Below are 17,700 nucleotides of genomic sequence, written 5' to 3'. Positions count from 1 at the left end.
TTATGATGATATTATCGTAAAAAACACTATACTTAAAAGAAAAAGTAGCAGAGGAAGCAAAGTGTTAACTTTATAGAAATTAAAAAGTCTTGAGATTGGACATTTCAACTTTTGTTTGGAAAGTAATTGACAGTTGTGACGTCACACTTCCACTGTCCGCGAGGAACCGCAAAGTGGGCGATGCCTGGTGGTAGATTTTAAAAGCATCCAGTTCGGGAAAACATTGAAATTGTCATTAATTTGTATATATATTAGCGACCGGTTTATATTGTAATTAACAATGACTTCGACTTCAAAAACTATTGCAGTGTTCCTCAATGTTATCCTATTATAATTCACAAACAAAATTCCATACATAAGTTTCCGCTGGACGAGAATATGAGAAAAATTTGGCAATACATTTTGCGAATTGGCAAACCTATAACCATATACGTGACTGTGCAATTTACATTTTACTGAGAACGATTACTTTCCAAATAAGTGAGTGTTGAATAAAATATTATTTATATTTTAATATAATTATATCTAATTTACTTTATAGTAACACCTGAAACTAAATTGAGAATACTAAAAAATGCTGTTCCATCAGCTAAATTGCCCCAAAGGTATCATGAAGTTATTAGTAGAAAACGTAAGTCGTAATTTACAAAATATAATGTGGCCAGCTCCAAAAACTGCCTCACCCTCAACTAAAGATCTCTGCCGGGCTTGCAACCACAAAAATAATTGAGATAATGTAAATTTTACTTTCCGTGTTTCAGATATACTAAAAAACAAACATTTAATTTTATTTTTATTCAGGTTTTGGATTCAATTACCGCATGTATAAACTCGAATCAGAAACAAATAAACTTTGAAGAACGTACTTTAACTTTTACTTTGGCAAAACACACGTGTAAATGATTTATATTAAACGTTTTATATCTTCGAGCGAGATCAAATTACAAAATGATTTGTTTTCCCGAAGTTATCGTCCATCTTTGAAATCTTGAGCGCCCCCTATCGGAATTGGCTATCACGAAATGCTCAATGCTGTTGGCTGTTGGTTGGCGCTGGCGCTGTTTGTTGGCCTTTTGCTGTGAGAAGTGAGAACGACGAACGACGTCCATTTTTCGTTTAGTTTTTAGTTTTATCTGTTTTCTGTTTGTACCAGAGATATGTAATCTGGTTTGTACTAGTATATGCTGTTGCTGTTTAAAGCGGAAACTAAGAATATAGACGTATTTCTACGTCTATATTCTTTGGTGGAAATGTTCTATCTGCAGACATATTCTCTATAAAAGATGAATCTATAATGGAACAGTTGAATTCATAATTTGACCATAATGTAAATGTGTCCACAACTAAGGAATGTAAGTAATATAGATAGTTCATAACTACCATTAATCAGTCTTAGTTTTCCTTATATTTTGTTTTAAGTATATACATTTAGACAATCATAGTTATAGCGGTAGAGGACACTCCTAGTAATTAATCCAAATTGCGTACATTTCTGAATGTGATAATCAAATCATAATCAATCTGCAGGTTGCCACACGTGTTTGTGGAAAAAAATGTATAGCTCTTTGAGGCCTTACTATTTTATTTGTTAAATCGTGATAGCTAAATTGCATTCTTGATTAATACTTCTGTTGGGATTGTTTTCTATTTTTCTAGCAAAAGTTTTCGTTTTATGTACACTCCTAACTATTCTTTCAGTAACTTTTGTTACTTAAATAAGGTAGAAATTACCTAATTTTCATTAGCTACAATCAATTTCTCTTCCATATAAAATATATTGAACAAACTTAAAATCATTTTGTTATAACAGTACTTACACACAAACTTATACTGTATCTTGTTAATTGTTTCAGATCATTAGTATAAGGTTTCTTAAATATTTTAAATTTTATGGTATTGTCAAATAGAATCTCCATTTAGAATATTTGTTAGATATTCTGTTTTATTATGATCCATATTATCATCATCATTAGCTGGACAATCCTTTATGAGTCTTGTTGTCTTCGAGGATTTTTCTCAATTCTGATCTGTTTTGTTTTCTTTCTCTTGTTGTAATTTTTAAGGTTAGTTCCATGCAAGTTTGAGTCTTCCATTTTACCTGTTTCCCACTGATGCATCACATACTATTTTCTTTTGTGTTTCCTTCTGCATCTGTTGAACATATCCAAAGTAAATATCCAATAATCTTTATTCATGATTGATGTTAGGTTCTTTGTATGCTGTCTATAGTTCAAAATGAATCATCTGCATCATACATAATTTTCTTTCAGTCATGTAAGTATGCTGTGGTACCAGGATTTTTTATATTTGTTTTTTGTGTTTATATCAGATCTTAAATTGTTAATTAGACCATTATAATTTTTATATACAATCAGCATCCTTTTAATTTGTTCTTACATTATTCTGGCTGGTGACTAGTTCACCTACTATGGTTATATTCTGTAGATATCTCAACCATATGGATTTGTCTACATGCATGTATTTTGTTTTGAATTCTTTAATTCAGAATTTTTATAGGATCTGCCATCTGATCATGAATATCTGATGATCTATTGTGGATGTGTAGAATCTAGACTAAGTAGTTATAGTATCCTTCAACTATTTGTTCCATATATTTCAAATTACTGCGTAATTTCGGCACTCAAATAATTTTTGGTAATATCTTATAGGCAATTCAGCAAGTTACTCACTCAATAGTTTCTACATTGAAGTTGATCTCAATTTCTGTGTTGTAGGATGATATATGATCACAAGTGTATTCACAGTTTGTTACAGTTGATCCTGTGACCCATCCTATGCAGATTTCCCATTTTAATGAATGTTATGATATCTGGATCTTGGTATATTTTCTATAGTTCAAAGTTATATCTTCTTCACCAAACTCAACTTCTTTTGTGCCTTTGTATGTATTGTAAGATTTTTCTTTCAAATGTAATTAATAATCTTTCCATACTTTTAGAGAGTGTATAAATTTCTAAACCATATGTAAGTACTAGTCTTAAGATTTTGTATATTTGGCATTTTGTTTTTCTTGTGACATCATTTGATCTCAGTTGCATAATTAAGCCATGGTAATATTTTTATTGGAATTGAATATTCTTATCACTTCCCCTATAACATTGTTATAAGATGTAACTAGGGATCGCAAGTATGTAAAGTTTTTTACTCCATCAATGTTGTATTCTCCTATTAGATTCTGTAGCTGCCTTGTTGTGTTTTTATCGGCATGCATATCTTTGGCCTGATTGATTTTAATGCCACTATTTTGTGCAGTTCATTCTATTTGATTGAATGCATCTATTATTTCTCTTATTATAACCTTTGATTATGCACAAATGCTAGTATTTGCACATTAATTATTGTTTGAGTTTTTACTGTTGTTTCTCTTACTATTTTTTTGAGTATGATGTTGAACATGATGCATTATAGGGTATCTCCCTGACATAGCCCCTTTTTCCAACTATTAATTTGTTTTGTATCCAGATTTTTACACATCAATTCTGAAGACGGGAAGTCGTAAATTTTTATTACATCTTTCAATGTAAGATAAAATAAAAATGTGATGACTAACTGTAACCGAATGTTTAAGATTAGAGAAACATAATACCTATTTCATGTTTATTGAAAACACTCAACATCATTAGCACGTGCAAATCCTACCCTTTCGACCAATTTCCTATGGAATTAAAATCGTGCATGTTTTTAGGATCCATTTATTTTTTCGGGCATGCATATTTATGAGGTCCAGGAGGTTTTGAAACATTTCTAAAAATGTAAAATATTTACATTGCACTAATTTGGCTTGTAAATAAACCTTTTAAGAACCGAAAAAAATCTACAGGACAAATAAATAAATAACAAATTAATGTATGATGAAAAATAATAGGATTTTGTTTTTAAATTCAGCAAAATGTTTATTCCAGAGGAAAACCTCGAATTGATTGGGAAAAATATTCGCATGAGATTTTTTGCATAACCACTTAAATAAAATATCACAGAATACTGTTCAAGAGGTCGCCCATACAAAAAGTGGTCCTAATTTATTAAACAGTTTTGTATAAATCCATTTTTAGGTTGGGATAAGGGCCTCAAACAACTAAAAACAATGTTTTAAACCAAATAGGCCAAACTAAAGTATAAGAAACTGATAGCACAAGATTTGGTGAATTCAAAAATAATTGTAGTGTTTTTGATCCTTAAAAATCATCACTTTCTTTTTTTTTCAGTTTTAAATCGTATAAGTTGAAAACGATCAACTTTAGAGAAAAGTTACAATAAACCTTTTTTATTCAGACAAACAATAATTATTGTTTAAATAAATTAGAACCTCTTCTGCTGGTATTATGTTTTAAGACGAAATAAGTTAAATACAAAGTTATCAATTAATTAAATTGTTTGTGTATTTAAATTAAATCTACACTATCTTCAATAATGAATGTTCTATCTTTCTTCTTTCTTCAGCACTCTGGACTGAACTGTGGAATTTCATTCTTGCACTTGGATGGACAATGATAAACTATTTATTTTTATGGGGTTATATGACACTCTCTAGATGGTACTGATATTATATACTCAATGTGACTGTGCAACCGCAATAGTCTCTAAGTATTTAAGAATACTAATGCGGCATCTACATGACGACAGTATATTAGGTTATGCACGATAAGACACATACACGTTAATTTAAACTAAATAAGAAATGAAATAATTAATAAAATGTTAAAAGAACTAAAAAATATACATGGAGGGACGATCTACCTAGCTTGTCACCTTGACTAGTTTGTATTTATAGGTCGTTGTTGTAGCCGTAGTCGTCGTCACTATTCTGTTTCAAATGATTCGCTATCGTCATCTAAATTTATAATGATTTCATGCGCTTTATCCAGGATGTATTCTCGGCTGAAATACTCTTCTTCTACTTTATCAACATGCCTGCAAGTATTTGCCCATATTTCTGGCGTGATTCATTAAAAGCTTCATTTTTTAAAATGATCCATATCTTTTCAATTGGGTTAAGTTCCGGATGATATGGTGGTAAACGTAAAACCGAGTGGCCATGCTGTGCTAATAATTGGTCTATAGCATATACTGGATTTTTAGGTTTAGCAATGAGTACCTTACTGTAGAGCTCTGGTTTTGTTTTGTTTTCATCGAAAAATATGTTTCTTTCTGTCAACCATTTTTTCATGACGTCTTTTTTCAAAGCCGATTTAGGACATTTTTCAAGAGTCACATTATGATATGAGGCGTTGTCTATTACTAAAACTGAATTGGAAGGTAAATTGGGAAGAAGTTTGTCTTTCAACCACTTCATATAATTCTGGTGATTCATGTCATCATGATAATCACCAGTTTTTTGTCCAGATTTGAAAATGAGAGCAGCATTTTCGACAAATTCATTTTTACCACCACAATGTAAGATGATTAGTCGTTGCCCTTTAGATACCGGAGATTTTATGCACTATCTACAAAAATATTGAGAATTACTTTAAAATTAGTAATAATATAAATAAAAATATCTTACTTTCAGATTTATACTTTTTGAGTTTTCTTAAAAATTCTGTTCATTTGGCTCTTATGTCAGTTTTTTCGATTAAAATTTTTCTATTGTCTTCCACTTTTCTCCACCTAAATCCTAATTTCTTCACAATTTTTCTGAAAGAAGATAGTTTACCAGTTACAATTCCTTCGTTTCTAACAGATTCGTAAACAGCTTTCGTGGTAGGTTTTCTTTTGTGGATAGTAGCAAACGTGTAAATGGTATTTCTTATGACGTGTTCCTCAAATGGATTGACTGATGACTTGGGGTTGGGTTTGCAAATACTTGTTCTGGGTGATACAAATTGTGAAGTTGCTGGTTTGTTTTTACCTTCCTTAATTATCCTCTTCACTGTACTTTCTGAGGTACCAGTTGCTTGAGCCACTCGCTCTATTAGGGGTAAAGGAGTTGTGCAATATCCCAAATCTTTTTCCCGTTTCATAAATAAATAAATGTTAAAAATAAATTGTCTCCCTTGTCCATGGACCACTTTTCCATTGTTACTTTCCCTGTAAAACCGCTAGGTTTTAGATAATAGATAAAATGTCAAATATTAGTTATGTTTAAGAAAAACATTTACAAAAAAATGAATTGAAAAGAAAAGTACTTTAAAAGTGTGTAAAGCATTTAATTTCTAGCTGAGCCCCTTTGGCTTCATACACTCTAGGAACTAAATGCTTTACACACTTTAAAAGAACTTTTTATTTTAATTCATTAATTTATCATAAGCGTTTACAAAACATATTAATTTTTTGCAAAAAATATTAAAATAAACAATAAAGTTATCAGATTTTACACACTTTTTAAAGTGAATTTTTTTTAATTCAATAATTTGTCATAAGTGTACAAAACATATCAGTGATTTGTAAAAAAATATTAAAATAAACATAATTTAACTTACATTTTTAGGATCTCACTGTAAAATGTTAAAAATAGGATCTCACTGTAAAATGTTAAAAACGACTTGAAACGCACTGAATATAAATAGCACCTCACTATAAAATATTAAAAACGATTCTTCACAAAAAAAATTAAAATATTAAAGCTATTTCACTAACGCAAAAAATTAGTTCGTTTCTGTCTCGCTACGATATCGCACTGAAGAGAACTGCATGTTTTTAGCAATGCCTGATATTATTGTTTCGTCCGTAAATCGACGTCACTAAATGATGACGTCAGGTCCACGACATTATGAATTATCTTTTACATAGATTCATTATGATATAGATTATAATCTATGACATAGATTATACATTTATGAAAAATTTCATTTCATTCAAATCATTACGATAAAAGTTTACAGTTCGCGTACATAATGAAGTTGAAAATTTGTTTTGAAATAGTAACGACAACTGTACCTAAAAAGTATATAAATTTTAACATTGTGACATACCACCTTAAGCGCAATGGCATCCTTTTCTAAATAAACTTGTACTTCCGAAAGACCGTTGCAGGGACAGACGCGAGAAATTGTGTAAAATTTTTATAAACATTTAAAATACATTTCATCATCTTTGGCTCGACAATCCTCTGTGGATCTTGGCCTGCTCTAAGATTCGTCGCCATTATGTTCGGTTTCTGGCAACATGTTGCCATCTTCTGATTTTTAATATCCGTAAGTCGGTTTCTACTCCATCTAACCACCTAATTCGCGGTCGGCCTTTGCTTCTTCTTCCTGCAGGTGTTCCTGTGGTTAGCTTTTTAGCAATCATATTTTGTGGTATTCATATTATGTGTCCAGCCCATCTAAGTCGCTGTGTTTTAATGAACGTTATGACATCTGGCTCATCAAAGAGCTGATACAATTCAAAATTATATTTTCTGCGCCACGGCCCTTGGTCGTTTATAGCTCCAAATATTTTGCGGAGTATTTTACGCTCAAATATTCCCAAAAGTCTTTCATCTTTCTGCGTTAGAGTCCATGTTTCTCCTCCATATGTGAGGACCGGTCTCAGCAATGTTTTGTATATAATAATTTTAGTTCTTCTTTGAATGTTTCTTGAGTGGAAATGCTTTTGGAGTCCATAGTATGCCCTATTTGTAAGATTTATTCGTCTTTTGATTTCTTCGCTTGTTTTATTGGTAGCAGTCAATAGCTACCCAAGGTATGTGAAGTTGTCAACACGCCCAAAGGTATGACTTCCAAAGACTGTTTCTCGTTCCTCATTTGCTATCGGATCCTTTGTAACCAACATGTACTTGGTTTTATCTTCGTTGATGACTAGACCGACCTGTTTCGCCGCTGTTTCCAATTCTAGGAGATATTGCTCAACATCTCGCTTGCTACGCCCTATTATGTCAATGTCATCAGCATATGCTAAGACTTGTATCGATCTATTGTAAATATTACCGCCGTCCCTAATTCGTGTATCTCGGACTGCCTTTTCTAAGGCAATATTAAATAGGAGGCAAGCCAGAGCATCCCCTTGTCTGAGTCCAACCTTTATCTCAAAGGATCTAGAATTCTCTCCCTGTATTCTAACAGTGGCTTCTAAGTTAGACATTGTCATTCTCGTTAGTCGGATAACTTTCTCTGGTATACCAATCTCATGCATTGATTGGTATAGCACTGTTCTCTTAACACTGTCGTATGCGGCCTTGAAGTCGACGAATAGGTGATGGGTTTCAATATTGAATTCTAATGTTTTCTCGAGAATCTGTCTTATTGAATGAATCTGGTCAATTGTTGATTTTTCTGGAGTGAATCCAGCTTGATATTTACCAACTATGCCCACTGTGTAAACTTGCAGCCTTTCGTAGAGAATATTTGCTAGTATTTTGTAAGCAGTTGTTAACAGGGTTATACCTCTATAGTTGTCACACTGGAGCTGGTCACCTTTTTTATGTAACGGGCATATCACGCCTTGAGACCATTCACAAGGCATGGTCTTATTATGCCAAACAAGAAGTAAAAGCTTATGCAGTGTCTGTAGTAGGGCATCGCCACCATTCTTGTAGAGCTCACTGCAAATTTGATCAATTCCTGGTGATTTATTATTTTTAAGCTTTTTAATGGCTTGGGCAACGTTTTCGATGGTAGATGGTCTTTCGTTTGGGTTGAAAGGATTCCAATCATTTCGATTTGCTAGGGTGTTATCTGCTTCTTCGATATGATGGCCATTAAATTTTGCATCGAAAAATGAAACCCATCTGTTTAGGATTGAGGCCGTATCATTTAGGATGTTTCCTTCTACATCCTTACAGCTCCTTATTCTTGGCTTAAACTCTTTGCGCATTTTGTTTAGATTTCTGTAGAACTTTCGAGTTTCATTTTGATTTCTTAGTCATTCTGTGCTTTCCAACTGCTTTTGCACAAATTGTCTTTTTTTCTTCTATGTAATCGTTTTTCTTCTCTTCTTAGGGTCCGGTATTCTTCCTTTGCTCTTCTTGTGCATCCAGCTTGATTTGTCTTTAGGTATGCCCTGTTTTTGTTATCTGTTGCTTCTTGGCACTCCTTGTCAAACCATTCATTTTCTTTAACTGGTTTGGTTTTCCCCAATATTTTTGTTGCTTTCTCAGTTATTATATTTTTACATTTTGTCCACAGTTCCTCTACATTTTCCCCCACCTCCAGGCTCTCCATTTGTCTCCTATACTCTCTCGCAACGGTTTCAATGTGCAGATTATCAACATTAATTCTGTCTTGTTTCGTGTGTTTATCTTTCTTTAGGTTTGATATTCTTCCTCTGATTTTTGCCTTTACAAGACAGTGGTCACTGTCAATGTTTGGGCCTCGGTAGCTTCTGACGTCTATGATATCGGAAGAGTGCCTTGCATCTATCAGGATGTGATCTATCTGGTTAATGGTTTCGTTATCAGGGGATTTCCATGTTCCTTTGTGTATCATTTTATGGGGAAATCTTGTTCCTCCTACTATCATGTTTTTAGTACTTGCAAAGTTTATTAGTCTCAACCCGTTATCATTTAACTCTTCATGTAAGCTCTCACGTCCTATAGGTGGCTGGAAAAATTGCCCTTTGCCAATTTTTGCATTAAGGTCCCCAGCAATGATTTTCACGTCATGACGTGGACATCGATCATATTCTTTGTCTAAGGTGTCATAACATTCATCTTTTTCATTATCCTCCTTTTCTTCCGTAGGTGCGTGTACACTAAGTAAGCTATAATTAAAGATTTTCCTTTAAGGCGTAGATAACATATTCTGTTGTTTATGGGTTTAAAGTTAAGGGCTAATTGCTTTGCTTTTTTATTGACTAGAAAACCACTGCCAAACTCGTGTCGGGTGCTATGTCCGCTATAGTATATATTGTAGTCTCTTTTCTCGATAATTCCTGAACCAGTCCATCTCATCTCTTGAATCTTTACTACATCGGCTTTAATTTTTATCAAGTTCTTGTGTTAGCAGTCTAAGAGCACCTGGGGCATAAGGGGTGCGTACATTCCATGTGCATATCCGTAAATCGTTATTCCATTGTCGTTTGCTAGGTCGTCGTGAATTAAACAGTCCGGCTTTTCCACTTTGTGCTTTCATAACAATGAGTTTTTTTAAGGGAAGAGGTCGTTAACCTTTTGCCCAACCCCCTAATCTTCGAAGGGCCATTTCTCCCACTCTCGTTTGCCCTGACTCTGCTTCCCACTGGGGTTGGTTACCACAATCTTCCACAGAGTTGCTCAGATTACCAGGGTTCACCGTGTGAAGATGAGACTTGGAATTGAGTAGAAGAGCAGGGATTGAACAGGATGCAGCGTCATATTTTACGCATCACTACCCCATTTGAACCCCTTAAAATACATTTAAAATAAAAAAATAAAATTAAAATTTTTTAATATACCTTTTATAAAGGAATTTTTAAATAAATTTAAAATACAGTTCTATGTTGCGTAACTTTTGGGGTTACTTCAAACCATGTCGCGGGCCTGATTGAATATATATTGATATTGATTGAATAGATGTTGATTTACTCTAATTCTATTTTTTTTTTCAGGTTAAACAGCCATGCTCAAATGCGGTGTCTCAAATGGTGTCTGAATACATATAAATGGATTTTTAATTATTAACGAACGTGGACATCATGGAGTTTGGTTTGCTGGTTACCACAAAAGCTTTTCTGTCAGAAGATGAAATTTTAAGTTTAATCTTTTTTATGGATTCGTAGAAATAATATGCTGGTGTATCGGATCGACACCGAATTGGATGTAGAATATAAGGCAGGATAGCATCAAAAAAGAGATAGCCGATTATAGCATTCAATATCTTGATCTATCGATGATTAATGTACTGTCCTAAAGCATTGTTAATATTAAATTTTGTTTCTTGTGGTGTTTCTTTATAGCCAGTTTTCCCGTAGATCTACATTAATTGTATTATTTTTTCAGAAAATATTAATATTTTATGAACTTTATCAACAATCTTAAACTTTTTCTTTTTATGTAGATATGACTCTGTCTGTTTTTCAATGTGCCTCCAGTAAGTTGGGGTTCCATCGTTTTCGTGGTCTTCCTACTGACGATATTCTTATTGGAGAACCGCCTTTTGCCATCTTTACTGTTCTATTTGTTGTCAGTTTTAGAGTTAAATTGTAAAATTATTAACCAGACACAAAAAGTATATATATAATAATGTGATGGATGAGGCACTTGGACAGTCCACAGCAAAGTAGCTTTCGAATTAAGTAGAGAGCTGCAGAAGAGTTTGTTGTGGAACTCTGAGGACCTTATCTTTATTTAGAAATACTTTTTAAGTAAATGAGACTGGTTCAATAACAAGCGGTGCAAGTAAAACTAACTCACTAACATATATGAATAAACTTATTCTCCTGGTGTAACAGTGATGCTACTAACTTTATAAATCCAACGATCTGTGACTAATTGGTCGTAAGCAGAGCTATTAATACCACGAAAAAAAAAATAGTTAAAGCAGCACATATTTTACAAGCTTATTTGTAATAAACATTACGCCAGTGTCGGCTTTTTATTTAAAATATCGGTGTATAATTATGCAATAAGGAGTAGGGTACTAACTGAAATTCAGACAAGATATTTACTGAATTTCTATGACGTGAAAAGTGGTACATCAACATCAAGGATTTGCAACACTAAGGACGATTTCTTATACATATTAGTTTCAGATCCCACTGCAGAAACACTACGTTCATAACGTAGTTCATCAAATTCACATTTTTTACATAGGGGAGGGTGGGGTAGATTTGGACATTATTTTTCAGTAGAGAATATTTTCAAGATATTTTAATAATTTATGACAGATAATGTACAAGTCCATAGTTGTCTTTGAATATTTATCGACGAAACTACGAACAAGCTAGTCAAATAGAAAAAATACAAATTTTCTTCAACAGTGTATTTGTCCAATTGTACCCCACCATGGGGCAGATTTGTACAGCTGTGGGGCACATTTGGACCATTCAGATAATTATTTGTCTAAGCCTAATCAAAAAATAATACACAAAGTACTTACGAATATATTTATTGCCTCCTGATCACTGTGCACATCTATATCAGAATCTGAATTGCACTCTGACATCGTAGCGCATACGTCAGATTCTGAGGAACTAGAGTGATGATTTTTTGCCTTTTTTAGCCTTCTTTTGTGCAGGTTTTAATTTTTCACTGTTATTAATTTTTCTTTTTACAACTTTGACTCGTTTGTCATCCTTTCCTTCTCTTCAACTTCTACCCTATTATTTTCTGGTGTACTAGTATATATGCATGACTTTCCCTTTTTTTTACCACGCCTATTCTGCTTTGGTTGCAATGTAGGAAATGGTCGAATATCTACTAATTTTGCACGTTTAGGAGATTGTGCTACTCCTAGGTAAGAAGCTTCGCTGAAAACATTTGTTAGTGTTATGTATTAATTAAAATTATGTTAATTAAAAGACATTTTTAATTAATAGAACTTTATTCATGAACATATCAACATCAACAACTGTTGATGCCACCTAAGGCCTATTAATTTTGTAATAACTACACTGGAGATTACACTTTACTAAATTTATTTTAGTATTACAACAAAAAAAACTGAACAAAGGGATTTTTAGTATGCGTGGTGATGGTAATGTCTATTAGGTTAGAATCGAGTCTCTCGTCTTCTTTTTTTCTTTCTCCGAACATGCATGCTTCGTCGGCTGTCATACATAGCGGCTGCTGTGGGCCGAAGAAGAACCAGTGTTGCCGGTTACAAAAATAAGAATGTTCAAATACTTAACAACAACCGTTGACATCTGCCTGTCATGATTTTTCTTTTTTTGGTTGCCGCAGACAACATTCACATTTCTCCCCTTGTTTTTTATTAAAGATCTAGCCTGCGAGTTGGTTTCATAACTCTACCAAACCTAGACATTTTTGGAGTATCATTATTTTTTAGTCACTTTTGAAAGAGAAGCAATTTTTGGTATGTGATTAGATTCACATATAACACTTGGTGGCACTGATATTGGTGTTAACTCACTTTTTGGGGAATCAACTGTTAAGATTGGAGGAACACTGAGAATATTGCTACACATTTCTTGTTCTGGACCACTATAATTGGCAAGATTATTACTTATATTAGGTACTATATTGGTATGTGAATAAGTTGGATCGCCCATAAATAGTCTGCATGAACAAATTTGATAAGAGATCCAACTTGTACTAAATAAGTACAATAACTTAATATTTTCGTAACCTCCCTTTTGCCAAAGCTTGGTATGCTTATTTTTTACATAAACTGGTTCATTCAATTTAAATAATTTTTTCTGACTGCATTTTGTGAACCTCCTTTAGCATATTTGCTATGGCCAGAGTGTTTGATTAAGTCAAATCTGGTTCTTGGTTTTAACTTTGAATACTTTCAGATGGTGTCATATTTGTTGATGTAGAAGGGGTGTTTCTATAAGCGAAAACTTATAATTTAAGCAAAATTTGTTGCTTAGTTATCTCTTCCCCTTTTACTGAAAATAAAGCCTTTTTTAAATCTTTCTTTACTAACTGAACAGCTCTTTCAGCAAAGCCATTGCTGGGTGGATGACCTGGAGGTGATTTTATTGGAGTTATACCATTTGACTGACAAAAAGAAACATTCTACTTAATTAAAGGGTGGACCTCCATCTGAAACTAGTTCTACTGGAAGACCAAAAATTGAAAAGGTTTCCTTTAACTTTGAAACGGTTTCTGACGCAATGGTACTGTTATCCATTAATTTGACATCTAACCATTTGGATTTTTAGTCATACATTAGCAAAAATGTATGGTTAAACAACTTCAGGAAATCAATAAATATTCTATAAAAATTATGAGGTGATTCTGGCCAATACATATGATCATTACTTCTAGTGAAATTTTGATTTTCCTGGCAGATATCACATGATGCAATAAATTTTTCTATATCATCATTTAGGTTCAGCCACCAACAATATGACCTAATTAGTAATTTGGTTCGTACAATACCAGAATGTTGCTCATGAAAAACTTTTAAAATTTCAAGTCTTAACGACTGAGGAATTACAACCCTATTCATAATTTAAGTTAATCATCCTCAACACTATTAGGCCAACCTGACAAAATAAGGTCCTTGACTTTCAGAAGTAATGAATCTATATTAGTAGCTTTTTTAATATAATCTGCATTCAATGGTATTTCCTTAATTAAGCTAAACAAAAAAATATAGTCATTAACTTCAGTTTGTTGTTTTAAAGGTAACCGTGACAACCCGTCGGCGTTGGCAATAGAGTTTCCTTTTTTTGTAAATAATATATCTGTAAGCTGACAAAGCTAGCGCTCATCGAGTAATTCTAGCAGCAGCAGTTGTTGGGATATTTTTATTTTTTGCAAAAATAAATTGAAGTGGTTGATGGTCTGAAATAAGGGTAAATTTACGCCTATAGAGATATTTATGAAACTTTTTGACTGCAAATATTAAAGCAAGCCTCCCGTTCTAAATTACTATACTTTTGTTCAGTTGGAGAGAGGGTGCTAGAGGCAAATAGTACAGGTTTTTCAATACCATCAATAATATGACTCGATACAGCTCCCACACCATAGCCACTGGAATCACATGTGACATAAATAGGTAAAGTTGGGTCATAGTGTGTCAACAGACTATCTAGAGGTTAACAAGTCCTTACTGAGTCCAAAGATGTCTTCACATTAATCAGTCCATTCTTTAGAAAATACATCAGGTTTGCAAATATACAATGGCTTTCATTTATTGAGAAATTATAAAGTTCTGGAACAAAAATGGAGATTTGATGAACAAAATGAAACACGTGTTTACTCTATGACTGTAATTTTGCTACTACTCTAAAAAAGGAAAGTGATACATTATTCAACTAGTAAAGTAGCCAATAGATGACACTGCTAGAAAATATTTATATCCAACACTCCCACTAGATAAACAAATTTAAAAAATATCACTTAACAATTATTTCTGACACTACATTAACTAAACCAATCTCTTTCAAAAACTTGTTGTGTTTTACAGGACTCAAGCTTTTTGTCAAGAGATCAGCTGGCATGTTAGCTGTGTCTAAATACTCCAGCTTTATCAAACCTTTGTTTACAGATTCTTTGACAAAATGATATCGGATATCAATGTGTTTTGTTCTTCTATTCAATACAGGATTTATTGCTAGTTTCTGAGCTCCCATATTATTATACAGTATAACAATTTCATCAATACCCAACATTTCATACAACAAATTCTTTAAAAAAATAGCCTCTTTAGCAGCTTCCGATACTGCTATATATTCAGCTTCCGTGCTTGACAGAGAAACACTATTCTGTTTTCTGCTTTCCCAGACAATAGGTCCACCAGAAAACTGAAAATAGAAACCAGCATAAGATTTTCTGTCATGAGAATTACTCCCCCAACTCGCATCTACATAACCTTTTAAATAATTATCATTTTTTGAAAAACTTAATCCATACTCTTTTGTAGCCTTTAAGTATTTTAATATTCGTTTTACATGCTTCCAATGCGTTTCTGAATGATAATTATTAAATTGACTGAGATAACGTACAGAATATGAAATGTCTGGTCTGTCAAAGCTGACAGATACATAAGACCACCTATTAAATTCTGATAAGGCACTTGAGGAGATGCATTATCTTCTCTATTCAAACTTAAACTAATCTCCATTGGGGTAGCAACTTCTTTTGAATCCTCCATATTGAACCTTTTTAACAATTGTTCAATATAGGATTTTTGATCTAGAGTTATAACACCATTCTCTTTATTACGAGTTACTCTCATACCTAAACAATTCAAAAAATAAAAAATCAACATAAACAGAGATAATGGTTTTTAGACTATTTTTCATCTTTGTGTACAGACATGGCTCATAATCAGATTTCTTATAACCTAGATTAATTAAGAAGTTATCGATTTTTTCATACCAAGACCTAGCTGACTGTTTTAAACCGTATATGGCTTTCTTAAGCCTTAAAATTTTGTTATTTTCGACTTCTAAACCTTCAGGTATAGTCATGAAAACATTTTCCTTTAGATCACCATTTAGAAAAGCCGTAGCTACATCAAGATGAAAAATATCCAAATTCAAATTTGCTGACAAGGCAAATAAAAGTCTTAATGTAGAATGCCTTATCATTGGAGAAAAGGTTTCATTATAATCAACTCCAAACTTTTGAGTGTAACCCTTTGCTACCAGTCTTGCACGATATTTCACTTTACCTAAGTTGTCAACCTTTCGTTTGTATACCCACTTACACTTCACTACACAACCATCTTCGGGAACATCAACCACTTCCCATGCTGCGTTATCCTGGAAAGACTGCAGTTCTTCTGTCATAGCCGCTAACCATAGATTACTATCTGGTCTTGACATGGCATCCTCGACACTAACTGGATCACAGTCACTATCCGAACACAAATAACTCACAAAATCATCAAACCTTTTTGGCTTAGGTATTCTGGTTGATCTGATTTCATCTGGTAAGTTTGGCAAGTTACATAAGTAATCAGGATCGTTGTCTTCAGCAATTTCATCAACCGATGTGTCCATTTCATTATGATGATTTTGTTCCTGACATGATTCAGGATTATCTCCCACTGAATCTGATAATCCTGACAACTCTTCTTCAACTGTGATTGAAACATCAACTGATTTTTCATTTATTACTACATCCCTACTTATAACAATATCTTTTATTTCGGGATTATATAATCTGTAACCTTTAATGTTGTCACTATAACCAACAAGCACAGTTTTCTTGTGATTTTTTGTCCCATTTATACCTTTTTTCTTTAGGTATCAGCATCATTACCTCAGATCCAAAGATTCTTAGATGACCAATTTCAGGTTTTTTGTTGGTCCAAATTTCTATCAGAGTTTTAGTCACACCTGTTACAATTGAACGGTTTCTTAGATAAACAGCAGTGTTGACTGCTTCAGCCCAAAATATCTTTTCGAGGCCAGAGTCAAACAAAAAACACCTTGCTTTCTCCACTATCGATCTGTTTAATCGTTCTACAGCACCATTTTGTTGTGGAGAATAAGGATTTGACTTTTGATGAATGATTCCATTACTTGTTAGAAAATTTTCAAAAATATTACTACAAAATTCACCACCTCCATCGGTTCTCAAAATCTTTATTTTAGTATCCTTCTGTTTTTCTACTAAAGATTTAAAATTTTGAAAAGTTTCATCTTTACCCTATTGGAAATATACAAAAGACATCTTACTAAAATCATCTTGAAGGATAAAGAAATATCTAGAACCTCCTAATGAAGTCATCTCCATCGGTCCACACAGTTCAGCATGGATAATCTCCAAGCAAGCACTAGCTCTATTACCTCTGTAACTAAATGGGGGTCTAGTCTGCTTTCCTTCACAACATACTTTGCATACATCATTGTTTGTTATATTACTGTTGCAATTTATACCGTCTACTAAACCATTCTTCATTAGATTTAAGTCTTTATAATTTATATGACCAAACCTTCTGTGCCATGTTTCACTACTAATTGTAGTTGCCATAAAAGCTTTCTGCTTATTGGGCACTTCAAAATTTAAACGATATACATTGTCTATCAAATCAGCTGTTGCAATCAATCCATTTTTATTGTATATTTTGCAACCTGCATTGTTAAATATAACATCATTTCCATTTTTTATTAGTTGAGAAACAGATAAAAGGTTTGTTGTCAGATCAGGAACATATGATATATTATTTATGCTTACCT

The 17,700-nt window shown here is 33.0% G+C and overlaps 1 long non-coding RNA gene across 1 annotated transcript; it reads left to right on the top strand.

Annotated features, from left to right (window-relative positions):
• Nucleotides 1–222: 222 nt before the first annotated feature.
• LOC140450108 (uncharacterized) lies at nucleotides 223–11,461 on the top strand. Its single transcript, XR_011951961.1, has 3 exons — nucleotides 223–480; nucleotides 542–1,352; nucleotides 10,486–11,461. It is a non-coding gene; the product is annotated as an uncharacterized lncRNA (long non-coding RNA).
• The last annotated feature ends 6,239 nt before the right edge of the window (nucleotides 11,462–17,700 follow it).

The sequence above is a fragment of the Diabrotica undecimpunctata genome, chromosome 9 (assembly GCF_040954645.1).
Source record: "Diabrotica undecimpunctata isolate CICGRU chromosome 9, icDiaUnde3, whole genome shotgun sequence".
NCBI classification, from domain to species: Eukaryota; Metazoa; Arthropoda; class Insecta; order Coleoptera; family Chrysomelidae; genus Diabrotica; species Diabrotica undecimpunctata.
The sequence above is the reverse complement of the archived record's forward strand: the minus strand, read 5'-3'. Positions and strand labels throughout refer to the sequence as shown.